The sequence below is a fragment of the Rhinoderma darwinii genome (assembly GCF_050947455.1).
Source record: "Rhinoderma darwinii isolate aRhiDar2 chromosome 5 unlocalized genomic scaffold, aRhiDar2.hap1 SUPER_5_unloc_17, whole genome shotgun sequence".
Taxonomy (NCBI): Eukaryota; Metazoa; Chordata; class Amphibia; order Anura; family Rhinodermatidae; genus Rhinoderma; species Rhinoderma darwinii.
The window spans coordinates 241,370-263,594 of NW_027461773.1; the positions used below are offsets into that span (position 1 = coordinate 241,370).

Genomic DNA, 22,225 nt, shown 5'->3' on the forward strand with positions numbered 1-22,225 from the left:
AAGGCCGGAGAGGAAGCCAGACAGGATTTGCTTCTTTTGCTTGCACCACAATGCAGTGCTGAAAGAGGAGGAATCTACATAAAAACGCCTTCCTGGCAACGCCCAAATGCCCTGCTGCCATGCAGATAAACACTGGCAGCGGCAGCAAGTGCATGCCCACAGCCACCCCTTGTTCCTTCACACCTTGTATCAGCTGTAATCCAGTCCAGTCCAGTGCTGCCTGCTGAGAAGCACTGACCAACACTGCCTGGGCCCAGGCTTTTATCTCTGAGGCCCCATTATGATGTCAGAAAGCTGGCTCTGGAATCCTGAGGGCTCCACTATGACACGTGCAAAGTTCCGTCTGAACTTTATATAAGACGGTGAGGCTCAGTCAGTCACTCAGTGTTGCCTGAGAGGGCAACACTGCAACAGCCGGCCGCCAGGCTGTCTTTTTTTTGCACAGCTAGTTGCCTCCAGGAGGCCACAAGAGGGAGACAAGGGACTGCAAAATGGAAAATAGGCATCCACCAACTTTACAGACAACTTCTCTTTGCTCCTACAACCTCCATCCTTGCACAGTTTGTTATTCTTCTAGGTAACATAGTAACAAATCCAAATTGCTGCTCTCTTTGTAGGCAAGCAAGGCTTTGTTGCAATTGCAATTCTTACTTCTTCTTGAAATGTAGGGACGACAGTACATTCCATCACATCCATCTAGTGTACACAGGTAGGTCCATTGTGGCGGGCAGGCGAGCGGGCGGGCTGCTTTATTGGCTGTTTGCTGTTCCCCTACTCCACTCCACTATTTGACTGTTGTGCTGCATCAATCAATCAATCAATCAATCAATCAATCAATCAATCAATCAATCAGTGGCTGGCTCAGGTGCAGCTCTTTAACTTACCTAAAAGGGAGGGCGGAGAGAAGACAAGGAAGGTGAATGAGGTGTTCCAATGTGAAATGCCGGAAACACAGAAACACAGACGACACACAACAAGAGGTGGCAATCTATTCATTAATTGCATTTAATCAATGAGCTCATTATCACTCATGCATTGTCCAACAGGTGTTGAAATAATGGGATTAAAAGGGGAGATCCCTTCAGAAAGACAGAAACAATAGCAAAGACAAAAAACACTTTTGGAATCTGCTTTTAGTCAACACATAAGGAAAGGGTGCACCGGTCCTGGAAATACTGCAATACCAGGTCAATGCGTGGAGTGGACAGAGCAAGCTCTATTTCCATCTCCCTGTTCTAAAAATCCATTTAATATATGGTCCCCAGATAGGGGACGTATCAGATATTAAACTGATAAGAACAGATACTACACTTGATCTTAGCCAAAAGGCCGAGAAGCGATAACCCGAACGGGCCGCGCGTTGCCCGAGCCTGCCCGATACTGCTGTTCAGCCCTTGCAGCGATTCAGCCTACTTCTAGGCAATTCCATGGGGCCCTGCAGGCTCACACACTCACAGCTACACGGGAGGTGAATAAAGGCCGGAGAGGAAGCCAGACAGGATTTGCTTCTTTTGCTTGCACCACAATGCAGTGCTGAAAGAGGAGGAATCTACATAAAAACGCCTTCCTGGCAACGCCCAAATGCCCTGCTGCCATGCAGATAAACACTGGCAGCGGCAGCAAGTGCATGCCCACAGCCACCCCTTGTTCCTTCACACCTTGTATCAGCTGTAATCCAGTCCAGTCCAGTGCTGCCTGCTGAGCAGCACTGACCAACACTGCCTGGGCCCAGGCTTTTATCTCTGAGGCCCCATTATGATGTCAGAAAGCTGGCTCTGGAATCCTGAGGGCTCCACTATGACACGTGCAAAGTTCCGTCTGAACTTTATATAAGACGGTGAGGCTCAGTCAGTCACTCAGTGTTGCCTGAGAGGGCAACACTGCAACAGCCGGCCGCCAGGCTGTCTTTTTTTTGCACAGCTAGTTGCCTCCAGGAGGCCACAAGAGGGAGACAAGGGACTGCAAAATGGAAAATAGGCATCCACCAACTTTACAGACAACTTCTCCTTGCTCCTACAACCTCCATCCTTGCACAGTTTGTTATTCTTCTAGGTAACATAGTAACAAATCCAAATTGCTGCTCTCTTTGTAGGCAAGCAAGGCTTTGTTGCAACTGCAATTCTTACTTCTTCTTGAAATGTAGGGACGACAGTACATTCCATCACATCCATCTAGTGTACACAGGTAGGTCCATTGTGGCGGGCAGGCGAGCGGGCGGGCTGCTTTATTGGCTGTTTGCTGTTCCCCTACTCCACTCCACTATTTGACTGTTGTGCTGCATCAATCAATCAATCAATCAATCAATCAATCAATCAATCAATCAATCAATCAATCAATCAGTGGCTGGCTCAGGTGCAGCTCTTTAACTTACCTAAAAGGGAGGGCGGAGAGAAGACAAGGAAGGTGAATGAGGTGTTCCAATGTGAAATGCCGGAAACACAGAAACACAGACGACACACAACAAGAGGTGGCAATCTATTCATTAATTGCATTTAATCAATGAGCTCATTATCACTCATGCATTGTCCAACAGGTGTTGAAATAATGGGATTAAAAGGGGAGATCCCTTCAGAAAGACAGAAACAATAGCAAAGACAAAAAACACTTTTGGAATCTGCTTTTAGTCAACACATAAGGAAAGGGTGCACCGGTCCTGGAAATACTGCAATACCAGGTCAATGCGTGGAGTGGACAGAGCAAGCTCTATTTCCATCTCCCTGTTCTAAAAATCCATTTAATATATGGTCCCCAGATAGGGGACGTATCAGATATTAAACTGATAAGAACAGATACTACACTTGATCTTAGCCAAAAGGCCGAGAAGCGATAACCCGAACGGGCCGCGCGTTGCCCGAGCCTGCCCGATACTGCTGTTCAGCCCTTGCAGCGATTCAGCCTACTTCTAGGCAATTCCATGGGGCCCTGCAGGCTCACACACTCACAGCTACACGGGAGGTGAATAAAGGCCGGAGAGGAAGCCAGACAGGATTTGCTTCTTTTGCTTGCACCACAATGCAGTGCTGAAAGAGGAGGAATCTACATAAAAACGCCTTCCTGGCAACGCCCAAATGCCCTGCTGCCATGCAGATAAACACTGGCAGCGGCAGCAAGTGCATGCCCACAGCCACCCCTTGTTCCTTCACACCTTGTATCAGCTGTAATCCAGTCCAGTCCAGTGCTGCCTGCTGAGCAGCACTGACCAACACTGCCTGGGCCCAGGCTTTTATCTCTGAGGCCCCATTATGATAGCTGGCTCTGGAATCCTGAGGGCTCCACTATGACACGTGCAAAGTTCCGTCTGAACTTTATATAAGACGGTGAGGCTCAGTCAGTCACTCAGTGTTGCCTGAGAGGGCAACACTGCAACAGCCGGCCGCCAGGCTGTCTTTTTTTTGCACAGCTAGTTGCCTCCAGGAGGCCACAAGAGGGAGACAAGGGACTGCAAAATGGAAAATAGGCATCCACCAACTTTACAGACAACTTCTCCTTGCTCCTACAACCTCCATCCTTGCACAGTTTGTTATTCTTCTAGGTAACATAGTAACAAATCCAAATTGCTGCTCTCTTTGTAGGCAAGCAAGGCTTTGTTGCAACTGCAATTCTTACTTCTTCTTGAAATGTAGGGACGACAGTACATTCCATCACATCCATCTAGTGTACACAGGTAGGTCCATTGTGGCGGGCAGGCGAGCGGGCGGGCTGCTTTATTGGCTGTTTGCTGTTCCCCTACTCCACTCCACTATTTGACTGTTGTGCTGCATCAATCAATCAATCAATCAATCAATCAATCAATCAATCAGTGGCTGGCTCAGGTGCAGCTCTTTAACTTACCTAAAAGGGAGGGCGGAGAGAAGACAAGGAAGGTGAATGAGGTGTTCCAATGTGAAATGCCGGAAACACAGAAACACAGACGACACACAACAAGAGGTGGCAATCTATTCATTAATTGCATTTAATCAATGAGCTCATTATCACTCATGCATTGTCCAACAGGTGTTGAAATAATGGGATTAAAAGGGGAGATCCCTTCAGAAAGACAGAAACAATAGCAAAGACAAAAAACACTTTTGGAATCTGCTTTTAGTCAACACATAAGGAAAGGGTGCACCGGTCCTGGAAATACTGCAATACCAGGTCAATGCGTGGAGTGGACAGAGCAAGCTCTATTTCCATCTCCCTGTTCTAAAAATCCATTTAATATATGGTCCCCAGATAGGGGACGTATCAGATATTAAACTGATAAGAACAGATACTACACTTGATCTTAGCCAAAAGGCCGAGAAGCGATAACCCGAACGGGCCGCGCGTTGCCCGAGCCTGCCCGATACTGCTGTTCAGCCCTTGCAGCGATTCAGCCTACTTCTAGGCAATTCCATGGGGCCCTGCAGGCTCACACACTCACAGCTACACGGGAGGTGAATAAAGGCCGGAGAGGAAGCCAGACAGGATTTGCTTCTTTTGCTTGCACCACAATGCAGTGCTGAAAGAGGAGGAATCTACATAAAAACGCCTTCCTGGCAACGCCCAAATGCCCTGCTGCCATGCAGATAAACACTGGCAGCGGCAGCAAGTGCATGCCCACAGCCACCCCTTGTTCCTTCACACCTTGTATCAGCTGTAATCCAGTCCAGTCCAGTGCTGCCTGCTGAGAAGCACTGACCAACACTGCCTGGGCCCAGGCTTTTATCTCTGAGGCCCCATTATGATGTCAGAAAGCTGGCTCTGGAATCCTGAGGGCTCCACTATGACACGTGCAAAGTTCCGTCTGAACTTTATATAAGACGGTGAGGCTCAGTCAGTCACTCAGTGTTGCCTGAGAGGGCAACACTGCAACAGCCGGCCGCCAGGCTGTCTTTTTTTTGCACAGCTAGTTGCCTCCAGGAGGCCACAAGAGGGAGACAAGGGACTGCAAAATGGAAAATAGGCATCCACCAACTTTACAGACAACTTCTCTTTGCTCCTACAACCTCCATCCTTGCACAGTTTGTTATTCTTCTAGGTAACATAGTAACAAATCCAAATTGCTGCTCTCTTTGTAGGCAAGCAAGGCTTTGTTGCAATTGCAATTCTTACTTCTTCTTGAAATGTAGGGACGACAGTACATTCCATCACATCCATCTAGTGTACACAGGTAGGTCCATTGTGGCGGGCAGGCGAGCGGGCGGGCTGCTTTATTGGCTGTTTGCTGTTCCCCTACTCCACTCCACTATTTGACTGTTGTGCTGCATCAATCAATCAATCAATCAATCAATCAATCAATCAATCAGTGGCTGGCTCAGGTGCAGCTCTTTAACTTACCTAAAAGGGAGGGCGGAGAGAAGACAAGGAAGGTGAATGAGGTGTTCCAATGTGAAATGCCGGAAACACAGAAACACAGACGACACACAACAAGAGGTGGCAATCTATTCATTAATTGCATTTAATCAATGAGCTCATTATCACTCATGCATTGTCCAACAGGTGTTGAAATAATGGGATTAAAAGGGGAGATCCCTTCAGAAAGACAGAAACAATAGCAAAGACAAAAAACACTTTTGGAATCTGCTTTTAGTCAACACATAAGGAAAGGGTGCACCGGTCCTGGAAATACTGCAATACCAGGTCAATGCGTGGAGTGGACAGAGCAAGCTCTATTTCCATCTCCCTGTTCTAAAAATCCATTTAATATATGGTCCCCAGATAGGGGACGTATCAGATATTAAACTGATAAGAACAGATACTACACTTGATCTTAGCCAAAAGGCCGAGAAGCGATAACCCGAACGGGCCGCGCGTTGCCCGAGCCTGCCCGATACTGCTGTTCAGCCCTTGCAGCGATTCAGCCTACTTCTAGGCAATTCCATGGGGCCCTGCAGGCTCACACACTCACAGCTACACGGGAGGTGAATAAAGGCCGGAGAGGAAGCCAGACAGGATTTGCTTCTTTTGCTTGCACCACAATGCAGTGCTGAAAGAGGAGGAATCTACATAAAAACGCCTTCCTGGCAACGCCCAAATGCCCTGCTGCCATGCAGATAAACACTGGCAGCGGCAGCAAGTGCATGCCCACAGCCACCCCTTGTTCCTTCACACCTTGTATCAGCTGTAATCCAGTCCAGTCCAGTGCTGCCTGCTGAGCAGCACTGACCAACACTGCCTGGGCCCAGGCTTTTATCTCTGAGGCCCCATTATGATGTCAGAAAGCTGGCTCTGGAATCCTGAGGGCTCCACTATGACACGTGCAAAGTTCCGTCTGAACTTTATATAAGACGGTGAGGCTCAGTCAGTCACTCAGTGTTGCCTGAGAGGGCAACACTGCAACAGCCGGCCGCCAGGCTGTCTTTTTTTTGCACAGCTAGTTGCCTCCAGGAGGCCACAAGAGGGAGACAAGGGACTGCAAAATGGAAAATAGGCATCCACCAACTTTACAGACAACTTCTCCTTGCTCCTACAACCTCCATCCTTGCACAGTTTGTTATTCTTCTAGGTAACATAGTAACAAATCCAAATTGCTGCTCTCTTTGTAGGCAAGCAAGGCTTTGTTGCAACTGCAATTCTTACTTCTTCTTGAAATGTAGGGACGACAGTACATTCCATCACATCCATCTAGTGTACACAGGTAGGTCCATTGTGGCGGGCAGGCGAGCGGGCGGGCTGCTTTATTGGCTGTTTGCTGTTCCCCTACTCCACTCCACTATTTGACTGTTGTGCTGCATCAATCAATCAATCAATCAATCAATCAATCAATCAATCAATCAATCAATCAATCAGTGGCTGGCTCAGGTGCAGCTCTTTAACTTACCTAAAAGGGAGGGCGGAGAGAAGACAAGGAAGGTGAATGAGGTGTTCCAATGTGAAATGCCGGAAACACAGAAACACAGACGACACACAACAAGAGGTGGCAATCTATTCATTAATTGCATTTAATCAATGAGCTCATTATCACTCATGCATTGTCCAACAGGTGTTGAAATAATGGGATTAAAAGGGGAGATCCCTTCAGAAAGACAGAAACAATAGCAAAGACAAAAAACACTTTTGGAATCTGCTTTTAGTCAACACATAAGGAAAGGGTGCACCGGTCCTGGAAATACTGCAATACCAGGTCAATGCGTGGAGTGGACAGAGCAAGCTCTATTTCCATCTCCCTGTTCTAAAAATCCATTTAATATATGGTCCCCAGATAGGGGACGTATCAGATATTAAACTGATAAGAACAGATACTACACTTGATCTTAGCCAAAAGGCCGAGAAGCGATAACCCGAACGGGCCGCGCGTTGCCCGAGCCTGCCCGATACTGCTGTTCAGCCCTTGCAGCGATTCAGCCTACTTCTAGGCAATTCCATGGGGCCCTGCAGGCTCACACACTCACAGCTACACGGGAGGTGAATAAAGGCCGGAGAGGAAGCCAGACAGGATTTGCTTCTTTTGCTTGCACCACAATGCAGTGCTGAAAGAGGAGGAATCTACATAAAAACGCCTTCCTGGCAACGCCCAAATGCCCTGCTGCCATGCAGATAAACACTGGCAGCGGCAGCAAGTGCATGCCCACAGCCACCCCTTGTTCCTTCACACCTTGTATCAGCTGTAATCCAGTCCAGTCCAGTGCTGCCTGCTGAGCAGCACTGACCAACACTGCCTGGGCCCAGGCTTTTATCTCTGAGGCCCCATTATGATGTCAGAAAGCTGGCTCTGGAATCCTGAGGGCTCCACTATGACACGTGCAAAGTTCCGTCTGAACTTTATATAAGACGGTGAGGCTCAGTCAGTCACTCAGTGTTGCCTGAGAGGGCAACACTGCAACAGCCGGCCGCCAGGCTGTCTTTTTTTTGCACAGCTAGTTGCCTCCAGGAGGCCACAAGAGGGAGACAAGGGACTGCAAAATGGAAAATAGGCATCCACCAACTTTACAGACAACTTCTCCTTGCTCCTACAACCTCCATCCTTGCACAGTTTGTTATTCTTCTAGGTAACATAGTAACAAATCCAAATTGCTGCTCTCTTTGTAGGCAAGCAAGGCTTTGTTGCAACTGCAATTCTTACTTCTTCTTGAAATGTAGGGACGACAGTACATTCCATCACATCCATCTAGTGTACACAGGTAGGTCCATTGTGGCGGGCAGGCGAGCGGGCGGGCTGCTTTATTGGCTGTTTGCTGTTCCCCTACTCCACTCCACTATTTGACTGTTGTGCTGCAATCAATCAATCAATCAATCAATCAATCAATCAATCAATCAATCAATCAATCAGTGGCTGGCTCAGGTGCAGCTCTTTAACTTACCTAAAAGGGAGGGCGGAGAGAAGACAAGGAAGGTGAATGAGGTGTTCCAATGTGAAATGCCGGAAACACAGAAACACAGACGACACACAACAAGAGGTGGCAATCTATTCATTAATTGCATTTAATCAATGAGCTCATTATCACTCATGCATTGTCCAACAGGTGTTGAAATAATGGGATTAAAAGGGGAGATCCCTTCAGAAAGACAGAAACAATAGCAAAGACAAAAAACACTTTTGGAATCTGCTTTTAGTCAACACATAAGGAAAGGGTGCACCGGTCCTGGAAATACTGCAATACCAGGTCAATGCGTGGAGTGGACAGAGCAAGCTCTATTTCCATCTCCCTGTTCTAAAAATCCATTTAATATATGGTCCCCAGATAGGGGACGTATCAGATATTAAACTGATAAGAACAGATACTACACTTGATCTTAGCCAAAAGGCCGAGAAGCGATAACCCGAACGGGCCGCGCGTTGCCCGAGCCTGCCCGATACTGCTGTTCAGCCCTTGCAGCGATTCAGCCTACTTCTAGGCAATTCCATGGGGCCCTGCAGGCTCACACACTCACAGCTACACGGGAGGTGAATAAAGGCCGGAGAGGAAGCCAGACAGGATTTGCTTCTTTTGCTTGCACCACAATGCAGTGCTGAAAGAGGAGGAATCTACATAAAAACGCCTTCCTGGCAACGCCCAAATGCCCTGCTGCCATGCAGATAAACACTGGCAGCGGCAGCAAGTGCATGCCCACAGCCACCCCTTGTTCCTTCACACCTTGTATCAGCTGTAATCCAGTCCAGTCCAGTGCTGCCTGCTGAGCAGCACTGACCAACACTGCCTGGGCCCAGGCTTTTATCTCTGAGGCCCCATTATGATGTCAGAAAGCTGGCTCTGGAATCCTGAGGGCTCCACTATGACACGTGCAAAGTTCCGTCTGAACTTTATATAAGACGGTGAGGCTCAGTCAGTCACTCAGTGTTGCCTGAGAGGGCAACACTGCAACAGCCGGCCGCCAGGCTGTCTTTTTTTTGCACAGCTAGTTGCCTCCAGGAGGCCACAAGAGGGAGACAAGGGACTGCAAAATGGAAAATAGGCATCCACCAACTTTACAGACAACTTCTCCTTGCTCCTACAACCTCCATCCTTGCACAGTTTGTTATTCTTCTAGGTAACATAGTAACAAATCCAAATTGCTGCTCTCTTTGTAGGCAAGCAAGGCTTTGTTGCAACTGCAATTCTTACTTCTTCTTGAAATGTAGGGACGACAGTACATTCCATCACATCCATCTAGTGTACACAGGTAGGTCCATTGTGGCGGGCAGGCGAGCGGGCGGGCTGCTTTATTGGCTGTTTGCTGTTCCCCTACTCCACTCCACTATTTGACTGTTGTGCTGCATCAATCAATCAATCAATCAATCAATCAATCAATCAATCAATCAATCAATCAGTGGCTGGCTCAGGTGCAGCTCTTTAACTTACCTAAAAGGGAGGGCGGAGAGAAGACAAGGAAGGTGAATGAGGTGTTCCAATGTGAAATGCCGGAAACACAGAAACACAGACGACACACAACAAGAGGTGGCAATCTATTCATTAATTGCATTTAATCAATGAGCTCATTATCACTCATGCATTGTCCAACAGGTGTTGAAATAATGGGATTAAAAGGGGAGATCCCTTCAGAAAGACAGAAACAATAGCAAAGACAAAAAACACTTTTGGAATCTGCTTTTAGTCAACACATAAGGAAAGGGTGCACCGGTCCTGGAAATACTGCAATACCAGGTCAATGCGTGGAGTGGACAGAGCAAGCTCTATTTCCATCTCCCTGTTCTAAAAATCCATTTAATATATGGTCCCCAGATAGGGGACGTATCAGATATTAAACTGATAAGAACAGATACTACACTTGATCTTAGCCAAAAGGCCGAGAAGCGATAACCCGAACGGGCCGCACGTTGCCCGAGCCTGCCCGATACTGCTGTTCAGCCCTTGCAGCGATTCAGCCTACTTCTAGGCAATTCCATGGGGCCCTGCAGGCTCACACACTCACAGCTACACGGGAGGTGAATAAAGGCCGGAGAGGAAGCCAGACAGGATTTGCTTCTTTTGCTTGCACCACAATGCAGTGCTGAAAGAGGAGGAATCTACATAAAAACGCCTTCCTGGCAACGCCCAAATGCCCTGCTGCCATGCAGATAAACACTGGCAGCGGCAGCAAGTGCATGCCCACAGCCACCCCTTGTTCCTTCACACCTTGTATCAGCTGTAATCCAGTCCAGTCCAGTGCTGCCTGCTGAGCAGCACTGACCAACACTGCCTGGGCCCAGGCTTTTATCTCTGAGGCCCCATTATGATGTCAGAAAGCTGGCTCTGGAATCCTGAGGGCTCCACTATGACACGTGCAAAGTTCCGTCTGAACTTTATATAAGACGGTGAGGCTCAGTCAGTCACTCAGTGTTGCCTGAGAGGGCAACACTGCAACAGCCGGCCGCCCGGCTGTCTTTTTTTTGCACAGCTAGTTGCCTCCAGGAGGCCACAAGAGGGAGACAAGGGACTGCAAAATGGAAAATAGGCATCCACCAACTTTACAGACAACTTCTCCTTGCTCCTACAACCTCCATCCTTGCACAGTTTGTTATTCTTCTAGGTAACATAGTAACAAATCCAAATTGCTGCTCTCTTTGTAGGCAAGCAAGGCTTTGTTGCAACTGCAATTCTTACTTCTTCTTGAAATGTAGGGACGACAGTACATTCCATCACATCCATCTAGTGTACACAGGTAGGTCCATTGTGGCGGGCAGGCGAGCGGGCGGGCTGCTTTATTGGCTGTTTGCTGTTCCCCTACTCCACTCCACTATTTGACTGTTGTGCTGCATCAATCAATCAATCAATCAATCAATCAATCAATCAATCAATCAATCAATCAATCAATCAATCAATCAATCAGTGGCTGGCTCAGGTGCAGCTCTTTAACTTACCTAAAAGGGAGGGCGGAGAGAAGACAAGGAAGGTGAATGAGGTGTTCCAATGTGAAATGCCGGAAACACAGAAACACAGACGACACACAACAAGAGGTGGCAATCTATTCATTAATTGCATTTAATCAATGAGCTCATTATCACTCATGCATTGTCCAACAGGTGTTGAAATAATGGGATTAAAAGGGGAGATCCCTTCAGAAAGACAGAAACAATAGCAAAGACAAAAAACACTTTTGGAATCTGCTTTTAGTCAACACATAAGGAAAGGGTGCACCGGTCCTGGAAATACTGCAATACCAGGTCAATGCGTGGAGTGGACAGAGCAAGCTCTATTTCCATCTCCCTGTTCTAAAAATCCATTTAATATATGGTCCCCAGATAGGGGACGTATCAGATATTAAACTGATAAGAACAGATACTACACTTGATCTTAGCCAAAAGGCCGAGAAGCGATAACCCGAACGGGCCGCGCGTTGCCCGAGCCTGCCCGATACTGCTGTTCAGCCCTTGCAGCGATTCAGCCTACTTCTAGGCAATTCCATGGGGCCCTGCAGGCTCACACACTCACAGCTACACGGGAGGTGAATAAAGGCCGGAGAGGAAGCCAGACAGGATTTGCTTCTTTTGCTTGCACCACAATGCAGTGCTGAAAGAGGAGGAATCTACATAAAAACGCCTTCCTGGCAACGCCCAAATGCCCTGCTGCCATGCAGATAAACACTGGCAGCGGCAGCAAGTGCATGCCCACAGCCACCCCTTGTTCCTTCACACCTTGTATCAGCTGTAATCCAGTCCAGTCCAGTGCTGCCTGCTGAGCAGCACTGACCAACACTGCCTGGGCCCAGGCTTTTATCTCTGAGGCCCCATTATGATGTCAGAAAGCTGGCTCTGGAATCCTGAGGGCTCCACTATGACACGTGCAAAGTTCCGTCTGAACTTTATATAAGACGGTGAGGCTCAGTCAGTCACTCAGTGTTGCCTGAGAGGGCAACACTGCAACAGCCGGCCGCCAGGCTGTCTTTTTTTTGCACAGCTAGTTGCCTCCAGGAGGCCACAAGAGGGAGACAAGGGACTGCAAAATGGAAAATAGGCATCCACCAACTTTACAGACAACTTCTCCTTGCTCCTACAACCTCCATCCTTGCACAGTTTGTTATTCTTCTAGGTAACATAGTAACAAATCCAAATTGCTGCTCTCTTTGTAGGCAAGCAAGGCTTTGTTGCAACTGCAATTCTTACTTCTTCTTGAAATGTAGGGACGACAGTACATTCCATCACATCCATCTAGTGTACACAGGTAGGTCCATTGTGGCGGGCAGGCGAGCGGGCGGGCTGCTTTATTGGCTGTTTGCTGTTCCCCTACTCCACTCCACTATTTGACTGTTGTGCTGCATCAATCAATCAATCAATCAATCAATCAATCAATCAATCAATCAATCAATCAGTGGCTGGCTCAGGTGCAGCTCTTTAACTTACCTAAAAGGGAGGGCGGAGAGAAGACAAGGAAGGTGAATGAGGTGTTCCAATGTGAAATGCCGGAAACACAGAAACACAGACGACACACAACAAGAGGTGGCAATCTATTCATTAATTGCATTTAATCAATGAGCTCATTATCACTCATGCATTGTCCAACAGGTGTTGAAATAATGGGATTAAAAGGGGAGATCCCTTCAGAAAGACAGAAACAATAGCAAAGACAAAAAACACTTTTGGAATCTGCTTTTAGTCAACACATAAGGAAAGGGTGCACCGGTCCTGGAAATACTGCAATACCAGGTCAATGCGTGGAGTGGACAGAGCAAGCTCTATTTCCATCTCCCTGTTCTAAAAATCCATTTAATATATGGTCCCCAGATAGGGGACGTATCAGATATTAAACTGATAAGAACAGATACTACACTTGATCTTAGCCAAAAGGCCGAGAAGCGATAACCCGAACGGGCCGCGCGTTGCCCGAGCCTGCCCGATACTGCTGTTCAGCCCTTGCAGCGATTCAGCCTACTTCTAGGCAATTCCATGGGGCCCTGCAGGCTCACACACTCACAGCTACACGGGAGGTGAATAAAGGCCGGAGAGGAAGCCAGACAGGATTTGCTTCTTTTGCTTGCACCACAATGCAGTGCTGAAAGAGGAGGAATCTACATAAAAACGCCTTCCTGGCAACGCCCAAATGCCCTGCTGCCATGCAGATAAACACTGGCAGCGGCAGCAAGTGCATGCCCACAGCCACCCCTTGTTCCTTCACACCTTGTATCAGCTGTAATCCAGTCCAGTCCAGTGCTGCCTGCTGAGCAGCACTGACCAACACTGCCTGGGCCCAGGCTTTTATCTCTGAGGCCCCATTATGATGTCAGAAAGCTGGCTCTGGAATCCTGAGGGCTCCACTATGACACGTGCAAAGTTCCGTCTGAACTTTATATAAGACGGTGAGGCTCAGTCAGTCACTCAGTGTTGCCTGAGAGGGCAACACTGCAACAGCCGGCCGCCAGGCTGTCTTTTTTTTGCACAGCTAGTTGCCTCCAGGAGGCCACAAGAGGGAGACAAGGGACTGCAAAATGGAAAATAGGCATCCACCAACTTTACAGACAACTTCTCCTTGCTCCTACAACCTCCATCCTTGCACAGTTTGTTATTCTTCTAGGTAACATAGTAACAAATCCAAATTGCTGCTCTCTTTGTAGGCAAGCAAGGCTTTGTTGCAACTGCAATTCTTACTTCTTCTTGAAATGTAGGGACGACAGTACATTCCATCACATCCATCTAGTGTACACAGGTAGGTCCATTGTGGCGGGCAGGCGAGCGGGCGGGCTGCTTTATTGGCTGTTTGCTGTTCCCCTACTCCACTCCACTATTTGACTGTTGTGCTGCATCAATCAATCAATCAATCAATCAATCAATCAATCAGTGGCTGGCTCAGGTGCAGCTCTTTAACTTACCTAAAAGGGAGGGCGGAGAGAAGACAAGGAAGGTGAATGAGGTGTTCCAATGTGAAATGCCGGAAACACAGAAACACAGACGACACACAACAAGAGGTGGCAATCTATTCATTAATTGCATTTAATCAATGAGCTCATTATCACTCATGCATTGTCCAACAGGTGTTGAAATAATGGGATTAAAAGGGGAGATCCCTTCAGAAAGACAGAAACAATAGCAAAGACAAAAAACACTTTTGGAATCTGCTTTTAGTCAACACATAAGGAAAGGGTGCACCGGTCCTGGAAATACTGCAATACCAGGTCAATGCGTGGAGTGGACAGAGCAAGCTCTATTTCCATCTCCCTGTTCTAAAAATCCATTTAATATATGGTCCCCAGATAGGGGACGTATCAGATATTAAACTGATAAGAACAGATACTACACTTGATCTTAGCCAAAAGGCCGAGAAGCGATAACCCGAACGGGCCGCGCGTTGCCCGAGCCTGCCCGATACTGCTGTTCAGCCCTTGCAGCGATTCAGCCTACTTCTAGGCAATTCCATGGGGCCCTGCAGGCTCACACACTCACAGCTACACGGGAGGTGAATAAAGGCCGGAGAGGAAGCCAGACAGGATTTGCTTCTTTTGCTTGCACCACAATGCAGTGCTGAAAGAGGAGGAATCTACATAAAAACGCCTTCCTGGCAACGCCCAAATGCCCTGCTGCCATGCAGATAAACACTGGCAGCGGCAGCAAGTGCATGCCCACAGCCACCCCTTGTTCCTTCACACCTTGTATCAGCTGTAATCCAGTCCAGTCCAGTGCTGCCTGCTGAGCAGCACTGACCAACACTGCCTGGGCCCAGGCTTTTATCTCTGAGGCCCCATTATGATGTCAGAAAGCTGGCTCTGGAATCCTGAGGGCTCCACTATGACACGTGCAAAGTTCCGTCTGAACTTTATATAAGACGGTGAGGCTCAGTCAGTCACTCAGTGTTGCCTGAGAGGGCAACACTGCAACAGCCGGCCGCCAGGCTGTCTTTTTTTTGCACAGCTAGTTGCCTCCAGGAGGCCACAAGAGGGAGACAAGGGACTGCAAAATGGAAAATAGGCATCCACCAACTTTACAGACAACTTCTCCTTGCTCCTACAACCTCCATCCTTGCACAGTTTGTTATTCTTCTAGGTAACATAGTAACAAATCCAAATTGCTGCTCTCTTTGTAGGCAAGCAAGGCTTTGTTGCAACTGCAATTCTTACTTCTTCTTGAAATGTAGGGACGACAGTACATTCCATCACATCCATCTAGTGTACACAGGTAGGTCCATTGTGGCGGGCAGGCGAGCGGGCGGGCTGCTTTATTGGCTGTTTGCTGTTCCCCTACTCCACTCCACTATTTGACTGTTGTGCTGCATCAATCAATCAATCAATCAATCAATCAATCAATCAATCAATCAATCAATCAATCAGTGGCTGGCTCAGGTGCAGCTCTTTAACTTACCTAAAAGGGAGGGCGGAGAGAAGACAAGGAAGGTGAATGAGGTGTTCCAATGTGAAATGCCGGAAACACAGAAACACAGACGACACACAACAAGAGGTGGCAATCTATTCATTAATTGCATTTAATCAATGAGCTCATTATCACTCATGCATTGTCCAACAGGTGTTGAAATAATGGGATTAAAAGGGGAGATCCCTTCAGAAAGACAGAAACAATAGCAAAGACAAAAAACACTTTTGGAATCTGCTTTTAGTCAACACATAAGGAAAGGGTGCACCGGTCCTGGAAATACTGCAATACCAGGTCAATGCGTGGAGTGGACAGAGCAAGCTCTATTTCCATCTCCCTGTTCTAAAAATCCATTTAATATATGGTCCCCAGATAGGGGACGTATCAGATATTAAACTGATAAGAACAGATACTACACTTGATCTTAGCCAAAAGGCCGAGAAGCGATAACCCGAACGGGCCGCGCGTTGCCCGAGCCTGCCCGATACTGCTGTTCAGCCCTTGCAGCGATTCAGCCTACTTCTAGGCAATTCCATGGGGCCCTGCAGGCTCACACACTCACAGCTACACGGGAGGTGAATAAAGGCCGGAGAGGAAGCCAGACAGGATTTGCTTCTTTTGCTTGCACCACAATGCAGTGCTGAAAGAGGAGGAATCTACATAAAAACGCCTTCCTGGCAACGCCCAAATGCCCTGCTGCCATGCAGATAAACACTGGCAGCGGCAGCAAGTGCATGCCCACAGCCACCCCTTGTTCCTTCACACCTTGTATCAGCTGTAATCCAGTCCAGTCCAGTGCTGCCTGCTGAGCAGCACTGACCAACACTGCCTGGGCCCAGGCTTTTATCTCTGAGGCCCCATTATGATGTCAGAAAGCTGGCTCTGGAATCCTGAGGGCTCCACTATGACACGTGCAAAGTTCCGTCTGAACTTTATATAAGACGGTGAGGCTCAGTCAGTCACTCAGTGTTGCCTGAGAGGGCAACACTGCAACAGCCGGCCGCCAGGCTGTCTTTTTTTTGCACAGCTAGTTGCCTCCAGGAGGCCACAAGAGGGAGACAAGGGACTGCAAAATGGAAAATAGGCATCCACCAACTTTACAGACAACTTCTCCTTGCTCCTACAACCTCCATCCTTGCACAGTTTGTTATTCTTCTAGGTAACATAGTAACAAATCCAAATTGCTGCTCTCTTTGTAGGCAAGCAAGGCTTTGTTGCAACTGCAATTCTTACTTCTTCTTGAAATGTAGGGACGACAGTACATTCCATCACATCCATCTAGTGTACACAGGTAGGTCCATTGTGGCGGGCAGGCGAGCGGGCGGGCTGCTTTATTGGCTGTTTGCTGTTCCCCTACTCCACTCCACTATTTGACTGTTGTGCTGCATCAATCAATCAATCAATCAATCAATCAATCAATCAATCAATCAATCAATCAGTGGCTGGCTCAGGTGCAGCTCTTTAACTTACCTAAAAGGGAGGGCGGAGAGAAGACAAGGAAGGTGAATGAGGTGTTCCAATGTGAAATGCCGGAAACACAGAAACACAGACGACACACAACAAGAGGTGGCAATCTATTCATTAATTGCATTTAATCAATGAGCTCATTATCACTCATGCATTGTCCAACAGGTGTTGAAATAATGGGATTAAAAGGGGAGATCCCTTCAGAAAGACAGAAACAATAGCAAAGACAAAAAACACTTTTGGAATCTGCTTTTAGTCAACACATAAGGAAAGGGTGCACCGGTCCTGGAAATACTGCAATACCAGGTCAATGCGTGGAGTGGACAGAGCAAGCTCTATTTCCATCTCCCTGTTCTAAAAATCCATTTAATATATGGTCCCCAGATAGGGGACGTATCAGATATTAAACTGATAAGAACAGATACTACACTTGATCTTAGCCAAAAGGCCGAGAAGCGATAACCCGAACGGGCCGCGCGTTGCCCGAGCCTGCCCGATACTGCTGTTCAGCCCTTGCAGCGATTCAGCCTACTTCTAGGCAATTCCATGGGGCCCTGCAGGCTCACACACTCACAGCTACACGGGAGGTGAATAAAGGCCGGAGAGGAAGCCAGACAGGATTTGCTTCTTTTGCTTGCACCACAATGCAGTGCTGAAAGAGGAGGAATCTACATAAAAACGCCTTCCTGGCAACGCCCAAATGCCCTGCTGCCATGCAGATAAACACTGGCAGCGGCAGCAAGTGCATGCCCACAGCCACCCCTTGTTCCTTCACACCTTGTATCAGCTGTAATCCAGTCCAGTCCAGTGCTGCCTGCTGAGCAGCACTGACCAACACTGCCTGGGCCCAGGCTTTTATCTCTGAGGCCCCATTATGATGTCAGAAAGCTGGCTCTGGAATCCTGAGGGCTCCACTATGACACGTGCAAAGTTCCGTCTGAACTTTATATAAGACGGTGAGGCTCAGTCAGTCACTCAGTGTTGCCTGAGAGGGCAACACTGCAACAGCCGGCCGCCAGGCTGTCTTTTTTTTGCACAGCTAGTTGCCTCCAGGAGGCCACAAGAGGGAGACAAGGGACTGCAAAATGGAAAATAGGCATCCACCAACTTTACAGACAACTTCTCCTTGCTCCTACAACCTCCATCCTTGCACAGTTTGTTATTCTTCTAGGTAACATAGTAACAAATCCAAATTGCTGCTCTCTTTGTAGGCAAGCAAGGCTTTGTTGCAACTGCAATTCTTACTTCTTCTTGAAATGTAGGGACGACAGTACATTCCATCACATCCATCTAGTGTACACAGGTAGGTCCATTGTGGCGGGCAGGCGAGCGGGCGGGCTGCTTTATTGGCTGTTTGCTGTTCCCCTACTCCACTCCACTATTTGACTGTTGTGCTGCATCAATCAATCAATCAATCAATCAATCAATCAATCAATCAATCAATCAATCAATCAATCAATCAGTGGCTGGCTCAGGTGCAGCTCTTTAACTTACCTAAAAGGGAGGGCGGAGAGAAGACAAGGAAGGTGAATGAGGTGTTCCAATGTGAAATGCCGGAAACACAGAAACACAGACGACACACAACAAGAGGTGGCAATCTATTCATTAATTGCATTTAATCAATGAGCTCATTATCACTCATGCATTGTCCAACAGGTGTTGAAATAATGGGATTAAAAGGGGAGATCCCTTCAGAAAGACAGAAACAATAGCAAAGACAAAAAACACTTTTGGAATCTGCTTTTAGTCAACACATAAGGAAAGGGTGCACCGGTCCTGGAAATACTGCAATACCAGGTCAATGCGTGGAGTGGACAGAGCAAGCTCTATTTCCATCTCCCTGTTCTAAAAATCCATTTAATATATGGTCCCCAGATAGGGGACGTATCAGATATTAAACTGATAAGAACAGATACTACACTTGATCTTAGCCAAAAGGCCGAGAAGCGATAACCCGAACGGGCCGCGCGTTGCCCGAGCCTGCCCGATACTGCTGTTCAGCCCTTGCAGCGATTCAGCCTACTTCTAGGCAATTCCATGGGGCCCTGCAGGCTCACACACTCACAGCTACACGGGAGGTGAATAAAGGCCGGAGAGGAAGCCAGACAGGATTTGCTTCTTTTGCTTGCACCACAATGCAGTGCTGAAAGAGGAGGAATCTACATAAAAACGCCTTCCTGGCAACGCCCAAATGCCCTGCTGCCATGCAGATAAACACTGGCAGCGGCAGCAAGTGCATGCCCACAGCCACCCCTTGTTCCTTCACACCTTGTATCAGCTGTAATCCAGTCCAGTCCAGTGCTGCCTGCTGAGCAGCACTGACCAACACTGCCTGGGCCCAGGCTTTTATCTCTGAGGCCCCATTATGATGTCAGAAAGCTGGCTCTGGAATCCTGAGGGCTCCACTATGACACGTGCAAAGTTCCGTCTGAACTTTATATAAGACGGTGAGGCTCAGTCAGTCACTCAGTGTTGCCTGAGAGGGCAACACTGCAACAGCCGGCCGCCAGGCTGTCTTTTTTTTGCACAGCTAGTTGCCTCCAGGAGGCCACAAGAGGGAGACAAGGGACTGCAAAATGGAAAATAGGCATCCACCAACTTTACAGACAACTTCTCCTTGCTCCTACAACCTCCATCCTTGCACAGTTTGTTATTCTTCTAGGTAACATAGTAACAAATCCAAATTGCTGCTCTCTTTGTAGGCAAGCAAGGCTTTGTTGCAACTGCAATTCTTACTTCTTCTTGAAATGTAGGGACGACAGTACATTCCATCACATCCATCTAGTGTACACAGGTAGGTCCATTGTGGCGGGCAGGCGAGCGGGCGGGCTGCTTTATTGGCTGTTTGCTGTTCCCCTACTCCACTCCACTATTTGACTGTTGTGCTGCATCAATCAATCAATCAATCAATCAATCAATCAATCAATCAATCAATCAATCAATCAATCAATCAATCAATCAATCAATCAGTGGCTGGCTCAGGTGCAGCTCTTTAACTTACCTAAAAGGGAGGGCGGAGAGAAGACAAGGAAGGTGAATGAGGTGTTCCAATGTGAAATGCCGGAAACACAGAAACACAGACGACACACAACAAGAGGTGGCAATCTATTCATTAATTGCATTTAATCAATGAGCTCATTATCACTCATGCATTGTCCAACAGGTGTTGAAATAATGGGATTAAAAGGGGAGATCCCTTCAGAAAGACAGAAACAATAGCAAAGACAAAAAACACTTTTGGAATCTGCTTTTAGTCAACACATAAGGAAAGGGTGCACCGGTCCTGGAAATACTGCAATACCAGGTCAATGCGTGGAGTGGACAGAGCAAGCTCTATTTCCATCTCCCTGTTCTAAAAATCCATTTAATATATGGTCCCCAGATAGGGGACGTATCAGATATTAAACTGATAAGAACAGATACTACACTTGATCTTAGCCAAAAGGCCGAGAAGCGATAACCCGAACGGGCCGCGCGTTGCCCGAGCCTGCCCGATACTGCTGTTCAGCCCTTGCAGCGATTCAGCCTACTTCTAGGCAATTCCATGGGGCCCTGCAGGCTCACACACTCACAGCTACACGGGAGGTGAATAAAGGCCGGAGAGGAAGCCAGACAGGATTTGCTTCTTTTGCTTGCACCACAATGCAGTGCTGAAAGAGGAGGAATCTACATAAAAACGCCTTCCTGGCAACGCCCAAATGCCCTGCTGCCATGCAGATAAACACTGGCAGCGGCAGCAAGTGCATGCCCACAGCCACCCCTTGTTCCTTCACACCTTGTATCAGCTGTAATCCAGTCCAGTCCAGTGCTGCCTGCTGAGCAGCACTGACCAACACTGCCTGGGCCCAGGCTTTTATCTCTGAGGCCCCATTATGATGTCAGAAAGCTGGCTCTGGAATCCTGAGGGCTCCACTATGACACGTGCAAAGTTCCGTCTGAACTTTATATAAGACGGTGAGGCTCAGTCAGTCACTCAGTGTTGCCTGAGAGGGCAACACTGCAACAGCCGGCCGCCAGGCTGTCTTTTTTTTGCACAGCTAGTTGCCTCCAGGAGGCCACAAGAGGGAGACAAGGGACTGCAAAATGGAAAATAGGCATCCACCAACTTTACAGACAACTTCTCCTTGCTCCTACAACCTCCATCCTTGCACAGTTTGTTATTCTTCTAGGTAACATAGTAACAAATCCAAATTGCTGCTCTCTTTGTAGGCAAGCAAGGCTTTGTTGCAACTGCAATTCTTACTTCTTCTTGAAATGTAGGGACGACAGTACATTCCATCACATCCATCTAGTGTACACAGGTAGGTCCATTGTGGCGGGCAGGCGAGCGGGCGGGCTGCTTTATTGGCTGTTTGCTGTTCCCCTACTCCACTCCACTATTTGACTGTTGTGCTGCATCAATCAATCAATCAATCAATCAATCAATCAATCAATCAATCAATCAATCAGTGGCTGGCTCAGGTGCAGCTCTTTAACTTACCTAAAAGGGAGGGCGGAGAGAAGACAAGGAAGGTGAATGAGGTGTTCCAATGTGAAATGCCGGAAACACAGAAACACAGACGACACACAACAAGAGGTGGCAATCTATTCATTAATTGCATTTAATCAATGAGCTCATTATCACTCATGCATTGTCCAACAGGTGTTGAAATAATGGGATTAAAAGGGGAGATCCCTTCAGAAAGACAGAAACAATAGCAAAGACAAAAAACACTTTTGGAATCTGCTTTTAGTCAACACATAAGGAAAGGGTGCACCGGTCCTGGAAATACTGCAATACCAGGTCAATGCGTGGAGTGGACAGAGCAAGCTCTATTTCCATCTCCCTGTTCTAAAAATCCATTTAATATATGGTCCCCAGATAGGGGACGTATCAGATATTAAACTGATAAGAACAGATACTACACTTGATCTTAGCCAAAAGGCCGAGAAGCGATAACCCGAACGGGCCGCGCGTTGCCCGAGCCTGCCCGATACTGCTGTTCAGCCCTTGCAGCGATTCAGCCTACTTCTAGGCAATTCCATGGGGCCCTGCAGGCTCACACACTCACAGCTACACGGGAGGTGAATAAAGGCCGGAGAGGA

The 22,225-nt window shown here is 47.8% G+C and overlaps 15 non-coding genes across 15 annotated transcripts; all 15 read right to left on the reverse strand.

Annotated features, from left to right (window-relative positions):
- Positions 1-1,150: 1,150 nt before the first annotated feature.
- Positions 1,151-1,341, reverse strand: LOC142686179 (U2 spliceosomal RNA). Its single transcript, XR_012855551.1, has one exon. It is a non-coding gene; the product is annotated as a U2 spliceosomal RNA (small nuclear RNA).
- A 1,296-nt stretch (positions 1,342-2,637) lies between these two features.
- On the reverse strand, positions 2,638-2,828 carry LOC142686180 (U2 spliceosomal RNA). The gene has a single exon (XR_012855552.1). It is a non-coding gene; the product is annotated as a U2 spliceosomal RNA (small nuclear RNA).
- Positions 2,829-4,097: 1,269 nt separating this feature from the next.
- Positions 4,098-4,288, reverse strand: LOC142686181 (U2 spliceosomal RNA). The gene has a single exon (XR_012855553.1). It is a non-coding gene; the product is annotated as a U2 spliceosomal RNA (small nuclear RNA).
- Positions 4,289-5,564: 1,276 nt separating this feature from the next.
- LOC142686182 (U2 spliceosomal RNA) lies at positions 5,565-5,755 on the reverse strand. Its single transcript, XR_012855554.1, has one exon. It is a non-coding gene; the product is annotated as a U2 spliceosomal RNA (small nuclear RNA).
- A 1,292-nt stretch (positions 5,756-7,047) lies between these two features.
- On the reverse strand, positions 7,048-7,238 carry LOC142686183 (U2 spliceosomal RNA). The gene has a single exon (XR_012855555.1). It is a non-coding gene; the product is annotated as a U2 spliceosomal RNA (small nuclear RNA).
- Positions 7,239-8,527: 1,289 nt separating this feature from the next.
- Positions 8,528-8,718, reverse strand: LOC142686184 (U2 spliceosomal RNA). The gene has a single exon (XR_012855556.1). It is a non-coding gene; the product is annotated as a U2 spliceosomal RNA (small nuclear RNA).
- A 1,288-nt stretch (positions 8,719-10,006) lies between these two features.
- Positions 10,007-10,197, reverse strand: LOC142686185 (U2 spliceosomal RNA). Its single transcript, XR_012855557.1, has one exon. It is a non-coding gene; the product is annotated as a U2 spliceosomal RNA (small nuclear RNA).
- Positions 10,198-11,505: 1,308 nt separating this feature from the next.
- Positions 11,506-11,696, reverse strand: LOC142686186 (U2 spliceosomal RNA). The gene has a single exon (XR_012855558.1). It is a non-coding gene; the product is annotated as a U2 spliceosomal RNA (small nuclear RNA).
- A 1,288-nt stretch (positions 11,697-12,984) lies between these two features.
- Positions 12,985-13,175, reverse strand: LOC142686189 (U2 spliceosomal RNA). Its single transcript, XR_012855560.1, has one exon. It is a non-coding gene; the product is annotated as a U2 spliceosomal RNA (small nuclear RNA).
- Positions 13,176-14,447: 1,272 nt separating this feature from the next.
- LOC142686190 (U2 spliceosomal RNA) lies at positions 14,448-14,638 on the reverse strand. The gene has a single exon (XR_012855561.1). It is a non-coding gene; the product is annotated as a U2 spliceosomal RNA (small nuclear RNA).
- Positions 14,639-15,930: 1,292 nt separating this feature from the next.
- Positions 15,931-16,121, reverse strand: LOC142686191 (U2 spliceosomal RNA). The gene has a single exon (XR_012855562.1). It is a non-coding gene; the product is annotated as a U2 spliceosomal RNA (small nuclear RNA).
- Positions 16,122-17,409: 1,288 nt separating this feature from the next.
- Positions 17,410-17,600, reverse strand: LOC142686192 (U2 spliceosomal RNA). Its single transcript, XR_012855563.1, has one exon. It is a non-coding gene; the product is annotated as a U2 spliceosomal RNA (small nuclear RNA).
- Positions 17,601-18,900: 1,300 nt separating this feature from the next.
- Positions 18,901-19,091, reverse strand: LOC142686193 (U2 spliceosomal RNA). Its single transcript, XR_012855564.1, has one exon. It is a non-coding gene; the product is annotated as a U2 spliceosomal RNA (small nuclear RNA).
- Positions 19,092-20,407: 1,316 nt separating this feature from the next.
- LOC142686194 (U2 spliceosomal RNA) lies at positions 20,408-20,598 on the reverse strand. The gene has a single exon (XR_012855565.1). It is a non-coding gene; the product is annotated as a U2 spliceosomal RNA (small nuclear RNA).
- A 1,288-nt stretch (positions 20,599-21,886) lies between these two features.
- On the reverse strand, positions 21,887-22,077 carry LOC142686195 (U2 spliceosomal RNA). Its single transcript, XR_012855566.1, has one exon. It is a non-coding gene; the product is annotated as a U2 spliceosomal RNA (small nuclear RNA).
- Positions 22,078-22,225: the final 148 nt, after the last annotated feature.